Source organism: Gallus gallus, chromosome 5, assembly GCF_016699485.2.
Source record: "Gallus gallus isolate bGalGal1 chromosome 5, bGalGal1.mat.broiler.GRCg7b, whole genome shotgun sequence".
Classification (NCBI taxonomy): domain Eukaryota; kingdom Metazoa; phylum Chordata; class Aves; order Galliformes; family Phasianidae; genus Gallus; species Gallus gallus.
The window spans coordinates 38,358,651-38,372,825 of NC_052536.1; the positions used below are offsets into that span (position 1 = coordinate 38,358,651).

General features: G+C 42.6%; 1 long non-coding RNA gene across 22 annotated transcripts in view; it reads right to left on the reverse strand.

The window, feature by feature from the left end:
- LOC107053519 overlaps nt 1-13,997 on the reverse strand; it is a 182,685-nt gene extending 168,688 nt beyond the window's left edge. For all 22 annotated transcript variants that reach the window (XR_005860464.2, XR_006939504.1, XR_006939507.1 and 19 more), the window contains exons 1-2: nt 13,896-13,997; nt 6,365-6,524 (exon numbers count right to left, since the gene is read on the reverse strand). This is a non-coding gene — a long non-coding RNA (uncharacterized LOC107053519). The remainder of the gene's footprint in view (nt 1-6,364; nt 6,525-13,895) is intronic.
- Between the last annotated feature and the right edge of the window lie 178 nt (nt 13,998-14,175).

Sequence of the window (14,175 nt, forward strand, 5' to 3'; positions counted from 1 at the left end):
GAAGCATTCTGAATCTATACTCCTCGAGAACAATCCAGTTCACAGACACCAGGATTTGTGAGATGGGAACAGAGTTTTCCTAGGGAACCTGTCTGGAAAATAAGTTTTGAGAGATTGGGCAACTGCTGTGTGACCTTCCAGACAGTACTACTCCCCTCTTTGAAACACCTTGTCTACCACAGGAATTGTGTTAACAATACCGACATACTTAGCTACCCTTTAAAAAAAACAGCTTCCCCCATAAAAAAAGACAACACAAAAAGAGCAAAAAAAGTATTATTCACACTATGCTACATAGATACTAGTGAAGAATTCTACTAACACTAAGCTGCATGGGAGCTGCTCAAGTATCAGTGTATATTTGCTGCATACGAAAAATGGCTGAAAGTGATGGATGTTTCCTTTTTCATCTCAATCAAAATTTCCTGTGGAAGTTCATTCTGGTATGTAGTCATTGCTTAATTGATCTACGAAATTTACAAGATACCACACAGTGCAAAGGAAGAACAAGGTTACATTCTTCACAGTGAACATATAACAGCGAAAGACATGGAATATCCTATTGGAGAGTATTATCCCATTTAAGTGAAAGGAAAACACCTTGTTAGTGAATGTATCCAGAAAGGTGTTGCAGGTTTCATAGCACTGTATGTACAGAACTTCCAAGAGAAAATATGCCTCATGCCCAAACAATTAGTGTGACTACAATGAGCTACTGTTGCAGCTCATTATATTTCCACATCAACAGGGAGAAACCAGCAATGACATTAGGTGGACACATTCAGAATTTATTAATATTTTCAAGTTTCACTTACTCTCATAACTTTTTTTTTTTTAAATCTTGACTTCCCTAGAAGTGAAAAAAATATAAAGCAAAAGTTCTATTTGCAATCCTCTGCTTACCAGACTATATGGTCACACAGATGTAAGAGGATGAAGTAAAATGCTCTTTTACACCCTTGAATTCTTGCCAATATAATCTAACCAAATATTTCAGCCTTCCTTTCACTATTCTGAATTCAGGTTGGTTATAGGACTTAACTGAGCAGAATCCTTGCTCAGCACGGTCTCAGTAAGAGCCACTCTGTCATCTATGAAAGCAGTAACTCCTCAATCTATGATTAAAATCAGTGTCTGGATTATTTCCAATAAACAAGACAGCTTAATATTTAATAAATCACCAGAAGTCAAGAATAGCAACATCTAAGAATCAGTTTTACCATAAGCACACCACCTGAAGACAACCTCAGCTCTTTTTAGAGACCAAGGAGTTGACAGATGTTGCCTGCAGCATCAAATTCTAACGATCCATTTTTCATGAGGGCACCAATGTCCTAGGCAAAAATGAATGAGAATGCCTCCAAGAGTGGCTGCTACCTGTATCTGCCCTGCAGCTTCCCACACACTCTTGGTGGGTATCTCAGCACATACAAAGTTACCAACTATCAAGGAGTAAAACAGGACTTGGAGCCTTCAGCACTGAGATAGGCAAGAACCACCCATCTAAACCAAAGTATGAACTGGACAACAACATAACCCAAATGACCAAAAACTTCATATGCAGTAGTGAGGCTATGACCCCCTGTAACAGCTAGTTTCAGTTCAAGAATAAGCTAGATATCCACAGGGATGGCTGTGAATTGGCCAGTTTCCATCCACAAATACAGAAAGCCACTGCAGTTCAACCCACAAATGTTCTCGGAATCTGCTTGCTACAGCTTCAGAAAAGGTCAAATAGAAGGTGCTCAACAAATAGTCATGCTGTGATCACTCTGGCTGTTTTAATTGGGCAGCTCACTCTGTGTTGTGACAGACGCTGGGACATACAGACAGTGAGATTCTGATCTGCATCCACATTTAAGTACTTGTTCAATTTATATAATTGCACAAAGCACAATAGGAATTTGGTGTAAGGAGCAGCTGCATTACAAGGAGATACTCTTCCCCTTAATTCAAAGACATGTGGGCTGAGGGGGATATAAACAACAATTAAAAAATCATGAGTGATGGAGAAAGTAAGAGCAGAACTGTTACTCATTAAACACTGCAATACCAAAAGTAGGGCCACTCATTCAGAATACAGGAAAAAATGGGTTTAAAATACACAAAAGAAATAACTTTCCTTTACAAATAGAGCAAGTAGTGAATCTTTGGAATTTGCAATCACATGAGATTGAGGAGACCAGTAATATCAGCAGGTAGACAAGAAGAGCAGACTGCATACAAATTAATTCATCAACAACAGTGCCAAAACAGTTACAGTAACAGGTATATGTGTACCTCCTTATGATCCTAAATCCAGTGACTACAGATGCTGGGAAAGGATAGGAATGCACAACAGGAAATGGTCAGGATCATGTCCTAGCCTTACACAATATTGCTTGCTGTTACCACCAAGGGTAGATACACGAGTCCAGATGGGCCATATGTTTGACACAGTAAGGCACTTCTATAATGCTTTTATGCTTGAAGACATAGCTGAGGAAAGGCCCTCTTCCCCATAGAGAAAGCAGCTCACATAGTTTTAGCTGTAATTGCTGTCATACTTGAAAATACATGTAGAAATTAAAAAGCAATAGCCCAAATTCTGAAGTCCTGCTGCCTGCTACAGCCCAGAAGCTAAATTCAGAATGGTTTCTATTTTGGGGAAAAAAATCTCCTTTCCTCTTGCCCCCTTAGCAGTCCCTACCCATACTACTCCCTGCTGTACAGAAACTAGTCCCTGTTGTAATAGTGACTTCTCCACACAACTTCCATCCAAATAAGCTTGCCTTATAGCATCACAAAGGAGGTATTCCAACAATAACCTACCAATGAGAAGTCTGTTCCTGTCCTCACAGTATGAGAGCACAGTTTTAAGATGAAATTTGCTATTTGCTGGTATTCAAACCACACACTGACCTCCCCTGAGCACAGTAGACTTCACCTGTTTCCTCTCTTCTCCTTCAGACCCCACAGCTGTCACAGATACAATACTAAAACACACAGCACATGTGCCACAAAGGATTTCATCCTTCTCTCTCCTTTTCTTCACCCCTGAAGAACTGGAAGGAAACAAAGCTAGGTAACAGCCATCTGGATGCATTCAAGGCTCTACCAAAGACTCATGAGACCTGACAGAGTTGACAAAGTTATTTCTGCTGCTCTGTATTACATGCCACCTCTTTTCCCAAAATTCTCCACAGCTACACGTGAATTTATATGCTATGTATACCCAAAACCTTCTGAAGCACAGGGTTTACTGTACTACTTTAATTATTGGGACAACTGCAAAAGCAACTGGTTTGCATATAGAAGAAAACCTGACACAAACTTACCCAACTCCATTCTGTAATGGATGGACAGAGTGATTTCAGAACATGCTTGTGACTCACTGGGAAGAAAGAGGAGAGAGGGTGACTCCATCTAAACACAGTGGAGCTCATTCCTTTCTCAAGTCTTAGGAAACATCTGTTTCCATTCTTTCTGAAGGAAGCCAAGCCAGTAAGTACACACAACACTCCTTGTAACAGAGATTTAGAAAATGTCCATACACAACCTCATTTCACGGCATCTCAAATATAACTTGCAATTATATTGTTATATACCACAAGAAGCCAAGCACTGCCTCTGAGCAATAGAGGCTTTATCTAGCTTGTGCTTCAATAGAAACTGGACAGCTGAAAATTGTCCATAAATATGGTACCAGCATTAGTTCAATTGGCTCCATAGCCTAGAAATCCAGTCCTTGGAAACTAACAGGAAAGAACCTACTAAAGCCACCCACTTCCTCCACATGATTATATAGGCATAATCCATTCCATACCATTAGGCAGAGTCTATTTGACAAGGTTACTGAGCTAGCAAGCCTTGGCTATAGACAACAAACTCAGTTCTTGGCAAACTGATGTCTAAATTTCAAGTAGTATAAAATTTAAGTTAATCAGATTATTAAGAACTGCTGTCGTTTTCATTGTACTCAGGAAAAAATACATACATTTCTCTATGAGCCACTAGATGTCACTCTCCCCATTTTTTCCCATGCCTATGACATAACATTTTTATCTCCCCCAAAACTGCTAAGTAATCATTCTACAGAGGAGTAGGCAAACAATCACTAAGGTTGGAAAAGATCACTCAGGTCATCTAGTCCAACTGTCAAACCATCACCACCATACCACCAACCCACCTGTGTGACAGAAGCAAGCAGCCACACTGCTGCCCATTTCTCCATCCAGCATCTGTGTGGATGGCATTACAGTGATGGGAGGGATGGCCAAGTTCAGCCCCATCTTCTCATTTTTACTCTTGCTCTTCCCTGCTTATGCTTCACCCATTAAAACCACACCAAGGGCTAGGGCCCAGGCAACAGCAAACAGCCATTCAACAGCTCCAGCAAAGAGCAGCCAATAAAATGGATCTAAGTTTATGGATTCAGAGGTAGCAGAGATCTCTTCCAAATCCTGGTTCACATGAACATTCAAACTTGTTACTGGAAAACAAATGATTAAATATGGCACAAAGCCTACTCAAATGCACCTCTTTATATATATTAGGAAAATGCTTAGTGTTCACACATTCACAGGTTAAGGTGCTGCAGAGCTGAAGCTTAGATTGAGAACCACCTTCAGCAAGAAAGGGGAAGTAGTATAGTGACCATAGTTATAGGTACAGACTTATCAACTCTTCAATTTCCAGTTTCAACTCTACAAAATAAACAATTTGGGTGGAAAAGAACACCCCTTGAGCATCTGTAGTCTATTACACCCCCAGCATATAGGCAATCAGGCCCCACAGTATATTGGTTCTACAATTATTCCCTTGGTAAACTTGTCTTTTTAGCTTTAGTATCATTAGAAAGATACAGCCCAAACTGACAACATCAATGAGGAACCAGTGCTCCTTGCACTTCACCTTAGTTCCCACATAAACCCAATCCTACTGCCAAGACCCATGGCAATAAATTCTCTCCTCTGCATGAATATAGATGGCACTGTGTAGCTCAGGCACATCCAACCTACGTGCCATGTACAGCCCCACTCAGCATGCAGTGCAGCCACCTCTCACCTCACTTCATCGTACAGAGGGTCAACTTCAATACATCATCAGCACACTTGCAAATAGAATATATAGTTGTAATTGGATATTCAATTCAAAAATCTGATCATGTCTCTACTGGACTTTTATCAGACCTATCCAGACCAAAGAGAAGGAGGCATTACTTTCAGAGCAGCTCTTATTTTGTTATGCTGGCCCACAGCAGAGGCAGATGCCAGTGGTATGGCAGTAGAGGTTGAACCTTCCCACCAATATTCTGTTACATGTTGTTGCCACATAACAGATGACAGCAAAGGGGCAGTCTGACATGGAAGTGCAGATGAAGCAAAGGGAAGAAACTGAATTTCTCCATGAAGAAAAAAATGCACCCATTAACGTTCATCAACACTCAGTGAACATTTCTGAAGACCAAACAGTGGATGCGAACACAGTGAGACACCGGTGATGTGTTTTGGAAGTAGCAACAGTGGGTCACTCCTGCTGATGCAGATTGTGATGTGTGGCACACAGGCTCTTGTTCATGGCTGGTGAAAAACTATAGCTAATGGTGGTGGCTCTGTTGAAAAACAGTTTTTCATAGCTGTGAATTTGCTCAATCAAATTTGCTCTATTAAATAACATTACTGCACTCTTTGTATCCGTTGCAGTTTCCATGGAAATAAAGAGGAGGCATTACTTTTGGAGCAACCTACATACTTTATATGTGGACCAAGACAATTCCTCTTCACTCAGTATGGCCCAGGCAAGACAAAAGTTTGGACACTCATGGTGTAGCATCAATTGCATTCAACACAATAACTACAGAAGACAGTGCATTAGTAAATGTTTAAGTATCATTGCCAGAAGCAAATTACAGTAATAATGAATAACTGCATTTAAATTATTTAAAGATAGGGCTGGATTTCTCTTATTTTGGTTGGAATTCTCTTCAAGAGACTTTGTGTATGTTGTGTTTTCTGGTTCTGCTTCAACATCCTAATGTTCCAGTTTTCTCCTCTAAGCAAGGAGATAAACAATGGAAAGAAGAGAAAACCAAGGCATTGGTAAAATAAAAGTAGAGCTGTATTCTAGGCAGCTTCCATATCAGAAAGTGCATTTTCTTTCCTTAAGGGCCTATGTGTTATGTTTTTGAGAAGTTAACTGGAGAAAGAAGCCAAGTTCCACTTACAAATGATCACTTCCTAATTCTGCTGCTCTGCATGAATCGGGTTAATTTTAGGTCTTCAAAACTCACTTTTTTTTTTAAACAAGCAAGAAGTACACACGCTCTAAGCTCAATTAAGTACAAACCAAAACACCAGTGCAGCCCCTTTGGCTCTTTTCTTACCTGACATGCCTGAAGAGTTTGCAGAGGTTCAGTTTGAAGAAAGTAATGCTGTGACTCCTGCAACACTTTCCAAAGAGTTTTGAACACTTTGAATCAGAATCATCAGAACCAACTGAAGCTGCATCCACTCACATTCCTTTTGCCTCACATTTCCCAATGTCTGTCAAGATAGTAGAGAATGTTGCAGTGAATGTTAAACACTGTGCAAGTAAGTGCTTCCACACCACAGACAGCACCAGAAAGTAACACCATCTTCAGATTCTTGGCAGTTTATAAGTTTAGTATAACAAGACTACGAATAAATTAGTAACTATGGGAAAACAACATATCAATAGCCAGGAGATTAACACTAACAAGAATGTACAATTTCTGAACCACCTCGGTTTTCAAAAGAAATATATGACTTACTAGTCATATATATTATATATATAAATATAATATATATATAAAGCAATATATTGCTTTAATAAACTCCACAATGTATGACAATTAATTTTGGCTTATGACATAACAGATCCAATCAATGCATCCCTGTTGAAACTTCAATAAAAGCAAGATGGAAGGCTGAGCCAGCAAGGCTTCCAACAGTAAAAAACAATCTAAGCATTTCCTTAGCATAAATAGTCCCATTCCAAGTAATTCTTTCCAGTCCTCAAGCTTCATCTTGTTTATAGGCATTAACACATTTTCCTAAACACATCACAAAGACATCTTTCCAGATGCACAGAATTTCCATTCACTTACAATTTATGCAGCCTAGAAACAAAAGAAGGCTGTCTCATGGCTTCAGAGAAAACTCACATTAAGTCTGCTCTGCCAGAGTCTTCCCATATGATCTTGATCAACTCACTCAGGACAGGTCTACACCTCACAGCAGGGAACAATGCAGAGCTCGTTCCCAAGCAGGGAATGCACATGGTATGGCATGGCACTGCTGTACCAGCATGGGCCAGCAGCAGCACCAGTAACTTCAGATACCATTGCAGGGAGGTGGTTCTAAACCAGTTGGCTCATTGCACTGCATGAATTGTTTGAGGTCACTGATAAACCAGCTCAGGAGTCCTTTCTCCTACTGTAAAAATCACATGCTTGCTTCTCCATTTCATTTTTCCATTAGCAGAATTGGAAGAATAGCATTTTTCCACTTTGAAAGAATATGAGAAAACAGGGAAAACACGGAGACGACACAGTAACAGAGGAGGGAACAGCACAGATCTCTGAAGCCCCTGGAGCGCTTGAAAGCTTCTTTGCTGCATTAACTTCATCCCAGGCTTCAAGAAAAGAAATTATCTATTGCCACTGAACCATACAGTTAAAACTGAAAGGATCAAGCTGGAAACAGAAAATTGCTGAGGATCAATTTGACTAAGTAATTAGAATTAATTTAAAAAATACTGAGGAAACATCTTTGTACTCAGGAAATGCAAGTTAATTGAAAATCTGCTGAAGAAAACCAAATTTCTGTTAAGAAAGTTACTGTAGTCCAAGGAAGATTTTCTGATCAAACCAAAAGGGAAGAGCCTGAATTCCAGAACGTCTTGGCAATCTGCAGAGACAAAGGTAAAACAGACTTAAATTCAGATTGCCTATATAATGAGACTTGGCTCAGAAATATTGAACCCTACAGCTCCAATTAAGCTCCTGACCTACCAATACACCTGGCTAGTTTGGAAGAAGTGTCTTTTGTGCATGTAAGTGAATGATCACCTTGACCCACATAAGAAAGATTCACATTGCAGTCAAGGTCACAACACCTATTTCAAATTGAGAAATGTATATCATCTCTCAAATTTCTCTCTCATCATCAATCAAATTTCTATTTCAGAAGAAACATTGCTGAGATTTGAATGCTGTTTGCCCAGCAAGCAAAAGAAATACCCTGAGTATCAGGGCAGGTGTTATTCTGGTCCAGTTATATCTTTCAGATGTGCCTGTTTTGTACCAGTGCAGAACAGGAAAAAGGGTTTTATGGGAGTAGCCAGTTTCCTCTCCACCTCTAGAGAAAATGTCAGATAGATAGAAAGGCAATTAAGAATTCCATCAAAGAGCCTTCTAGCTTTTTCCAAAAGTTGAATTAAAAAAATAATGAACTTTAAAAGCAAATAACTTATTTAACTCCAGGTTCTAACTGAGCTATGTCTGTTTAGCACTTATATAGATGAAAGCGCTATCAACTCTCTTGTGACTCCTAAAACTGGAGTTTGCCTCTCTCAGCCTGGAGAAGAGAAGGCTGCAAGTGGACCTCATCGCAGCCTTCCAGTATTTAAAAGAGGATTATAAACAGGAAGGGAATCAACTTTTTACAAGGGTAGACAGCGATTGGACAAGAGGAAATGGTTTTAAGCTTGACAAGGGAAGGTTTAGACCGGATATCGGGGTAAGTTCTTTACAGAGAGAGTGATGAGGTGATGACACAGGCTGCCCAGAGAGGCTGTGGATGCTCTGTCCCTGGAGGTGTTCAAGACCAGGTTGGATATAGGGCCCCAGGCAGCCTGATCTAGTATCAGATGTGGAGGTTGGTGGCCCTGTCTGTGGCAGGGGGTCAGAACTCAATGATCCTTGGGATCTCTTCCAACCCAAGCCATTCTATGACTTATTCTATGATTCAGAAAACACTCTTTCCCTTCCCAGACAAAAATAAAATACTTTAAATGTGTTAATTTTCCAAATTCAAATTCCTTTCACTGAAATTTGATGCCAAACCATTTCAGTTTATGGTCTTTCTCTGATGGAAGTAGTTGAACTTAAGTATCTACTCTTAACATTCTGTTACTGTGGTGCCTTTCCTGTTTCCCGTCTGGATGAAATAACCTTCAGATGTCAGACCTGCACACGACTCAAAACTCTAGCTTCTGGTCTCACACCCTGCCTCTAAGCTGGGGTGGCACAAAGCAAGCTGGATGATAGGCTGTTTGCTTTTGTGTTCCAACCCTGAAATGCCATAGCTAAGCCCTCTCTGAGTCCCTCTCATCAAGCAGGGTTATTATTAAGAACAAAAGAGAAACGCCAAATGAAACAAATTGTAAAGTTCTCATTATCACATACAATCCTTATCTCATCCCAGTGAATTCTAACCTTCCTGCCTTCTTGAGTCCCAGTGCAGGATCATCTGTGGCTGATGTATTCACAGTGTGACAGATGGGATGGGAAATGCCGTGTGACAACGTGCTGGTTATGTGACACAGCAAGGTCAGTCAGTTGCGTGGTAACTTAACACACCAATGATAAAGGAAGATGAATGCTAAAGTTTCACAAATATTTGCAGACATTTGAATAGTTGATTGGATCCAAGTCCCCTTTCCCTTAGATCTGATCTACACAGGGAAAGCAGTCAGTATGACTGCACCTGAACAGGACAGTATGTGGAGTCACTGGGTCAGCCACTCATTAAGTCATTCTTAGCTGCCCGCAAAGTAGGTCTGTTCTGGCTCTGTTACAACAATTGCCCAGACCAACTAAAGGTTACTTCAACTTCACAGGCAAATAGCAGCAGCTTTGCTGTTATCTTTAGAGATACTGCTGATTAGACCTGTGGAAAGAGCAGAATTAGGGGGCAAAGGTGGAATTTCTGCTCTGGGCAAAGATCTACTGCTTCATTGTCATACTGCTTGGCAGTATGCTTCTAAGGGTTTTCTGTACAGCAGACAATTCAATTGCAATAGACAGAGACATTTGTATGATCATGCTAAAAACAATACAGTTGTGAGCTGGAAAAAAACTAAAAGCAGATAAAGGAAACGCCTAAAACAAAAAACAGCTTAAAAAGTGATTTTTAACTCTCCACCTTTTTCTGAAATTAGCTTAAAAAAGGGAAAACAAATCAAATGCTTAAAAAAGATAATTCACATAATGCTTAAAAAATATCACCAAAAAACCCAATACCTTCGATTAAACTGCTCTGCTCTGATGTTCCACCCTGACAATATGAATACATTAGGCCCCTGATTTTCAGTCAGTGAATTAAGGGTCATGAAGGGATTTCAACAAGTCCTTCTCCTTCCCCCCATATGCAAGATCAACTCTAAAATACTTCCGACTGAAAGCCAATGAACAATCTTTGAAACCTTGCAATGATACAGACATCATATTTTGCTGAGCCTATTTTTCCCAGTCTTTCATGGATCTTCAGGAAATATGTTCATACAACATAAGTACAATGAATCCAAGTTAACACCATTCATCATTGTTTTGCATAGAAAATCCACAACTAAAAATCTAAGCAGGTTTCCTCAACATCTGCTGAGCACAGTGCTCTGCTAATCCACCAAGCCAAGGCCACCCCAGACTCCATGCGATATCCTTCCCAGCCCACCCTGCAGCCCAACTCAGACACCACTGAGCGAAGGCCATCAGCAAAGCTCACTTCCAGCCCCCCACTCCTTGCTTCCTCTCACAGCTGCCACCAGGAGAGTCAAGCCTGGAGGAAAAAGTGGATCTGCAGGAGTGGCCTACAGATTTCCTACAGGTGCAAGGGAACCTGTGGTACATAGGAGCACACATCTCAGGAGAAGAGCTCTCATCAAGTACATTGCAGGCTCTCGGGTGCCATTTGGGAGCCTGAAGTGACTCCAGCAAGTGGAAAGCAATGGCCAAGTTCAGAGAATCAGTTCAGACAACCTATAGGTGCCTTTGAAACAAGCACTCCTAACATATACAGAATAAATGTGAGAAATGCTGCAGGAAATTGAATGGCTGTTGATAATAGCTTCGGAGCTAAATCAGCCCTGGGAAATTAAGATACTGGTTTGTCACAAGAGTCTGAAGTCACTGTCTCTGGAGTCTTTCAGACATACAGAAAAGGGAACAAAACAGATACAAAAAAGGAACTGAGTTGCCCAGAGCCCATGCTCTGAGCAACACAATGTTATATCATAGAATCACTTAAGATGGAATGGACCCTTAAAGGCCATCTAGCTCAACTCCCAACAACGAACAGGGACACCTACAGCTTGAACAGGTTGCTCAGAGCCTGGTCCAGCCCTGGGATGGGGCATCCACCACATTTCTGGGCAACCTGTTCTGAGTCCTCATGACCCTTATTGTAAAAATCTTCTTCCTTATATCCTATATAAACCTCCTGATCTAATTTGAAACTGTTTCCACTTCAATCACAACAGACCCTCCTCGAAAGTCTGTCCCCTTACTTCTTATAGCACACCTTCAGATACTGACAGGCTGCTCCCAGGCCTCACCAGAGCCTTCTCTTCTCCATCCTGAACAGCTCCAGCCCTCTCATCCTGTCCTCATAGGAGAGCTGTTCCATGCCTCAGATCATTTTTGTGGCCCTCTTCTGGACACACCCCAACAGGTCCATGTTTCTCCTGTACAGAGGACTCCACATCTGGACATGTTACTTAGATGAGGCCTCAACAGCATAGAGTAGAGGGGTAGGATCACCTCCCTCACCCTGCACTTCCTTTGATGCAGCCCAGGATACAGTTGGCCTTCTGGGCTGCAAGGGCATACTGCTGGCTCATGTCCAGCTTCCCATCCACCAGTAATCCTAAATCCTTCTCAGCAGGGCTGTGCTCCATTCATACATCCCCCATCTCGTACTGATAGTGGGAGTTGCCATGACACAGGTGCAAGACTTTGCACTTAGATTTGTTGAGCCTCATGAGGTTCACCTGGGCCCACAGCTCGAGCCTGTCTAGGTCTCTCTGGATGGCCTCACTGCCACCCGTATTTTCAGAAACAAATTTTGGATCTCCTGCAACAGGTGGAACTCTCACTTCACCCACAGAGGGAGGCAAGAATTTCTTTAAACTGCTCTCTACACTACTTGAACACTTTCATCAAATATGTTGTATGTTCTGAGTGAACTCATTCAGACAAGTTCTGGCTTGATTTTAGTCCTTTACCAGTGCTATTTGTCCCTTCACTATGAACAAGTGTTAGGCTCCCTGCTGTAACTAAGCTTGACCCTTCTAAACTGTTCTCAGGTGTGGTTCACGGAGAGCACCTGCACTCTTCCTCTACAGAAGACAGGTAAAACAAAGCTTTCTATTACCGCTATTTTAAAAACTTGAGTGTTGTTCTGGTCCCACATTGTTACAGCCACAGTAATCTGCTCCTAGGAATGAGAAACACCCATTACACAGCCTGTATCACAAGTAACAGCATCTACAGACAAGAACACCAGCTGTGGAGACATGGCAGCCATTTCTCTGCCCTCTCTGTCACCTCACTCATGTCCACCTGGCACAGATCAGCTCATTCAGCACAGCTGTGCTGATTTTCCCAATGAAACAAAGTGCACCACTCTGATACTACCTGTAAAATACTGACCTGTTGCTGCAACATTATTTATGTGACAACCAGAGGAGACAAACACTGTCCATTAACTACCACAGAGCAGCAAACAATCCTCTAACAAAACTCATTTTGAAGCCTGCTGATAATTATCTGCTACTATTTCTCCAATTAAAGATACCTTTCAAGGCATTAAAGACAGAAGGATTGTGTTGCACTGCTATTACCAGACAGGAAAGAACAATTCTTAAAGTGTCACAAACACTAACTGATTTTTTTTAAGATATCTCTGGCTGTAGATCAAATTAGCACTTATCTCTGACAGAGGGAAAAGCTGGAGCACAGAAAGCAACGCACATTGCTAACCATCAGCCCCTGATGAAGTTCAAAACCAAAATCGTTGCTTCTATGGAGAGCTGTACATAAGTATCAGTCAGGGGAAGCAAAGCAGCTCCGACAGAAGCACTGAAAAGCTTTGCACCATCCTCTCCCCAGTGCTGTTACTGGCAGCATGCCTGCCACCCCACAGAAGTGCTACCCCGATGTACAGCTGTGTGTTGCCATGTGACCCACTGCTGGGCATGTGCTAGGAGAGGAGCAAGGGGAAGGTAGGGCCAAGGAGCAGACACGGCAGGGTAAAACTGGTTTGACTAAGAGACACCTGTTCAGGGGCTGTACAGTAATCCCTGCTACAGACTTGCCGCCCTTTTTGATATAAGGAGCCTACTTGACTCACACACAGGTAAAATGCAGAGACAACCGCAACACTACAGATCTTAGTGAGGGGATCAGGCAGCACTGCTCAAGGAACAGCCCCTTGCTCAGGGCAGTACGTGTTTAAGCATTACAGAGCTCTATGCAGGTTGCACGACACAAAATTGGAAGTCTGAAAGGAGAGAACAGGGCAGGCGCTGCCTTCATTTTCCTGGAAGAAAATCCAACTGGTGACATCGTGGGCAACGCTGAGTTGAAAAACAATGCTGTGTTTAAGTTCTTTTTGCCCTGGGAAACAATTTCACACAAACATCTGCCCATGAACACAGCAGAAGTGACACTTCACTCTGAACTGCCCCGCGAGCGTCCGCACCGCTCCAGTCAGCGCCCAGCTTGCAGGACACACGGAACCCAACGGCTGCCGTCTCAAGGGTGCATTTCCCTCATGTCCTATACCACTCCCACACAGCAGCCCTCGGCGTGGGGTACTGACTGGGGATACTCGGACACCGTACAGAGGGATCAACAAGCAAACCCGTCACCCTCACCACCCCGTGCTTTCTACCTGCTGACTCCGTCCCGCTAGCCGCGTTCCGCCAAGCCCCGCCCCGCCTCAGGGAGCAACCGCAGCCGCTACCGGCCGGGGCCGCCTCGCGCGACGACCGTTAAACGGCCGCGGCCGCGCACCGCCCCTTTTATTCTGCCCACGCCCCTTTGTGGCCACGCCCCCTCCCCTGACCACGCCCGTTTCTCTGGCCCCGCCCCCCGGGCTCGCTCTCGCTCCCGCTCCCTCCGTCGCACCGCCGCTTATCGCCGGCCGCAGCCGCCTTCGCCCTTATCGCCCG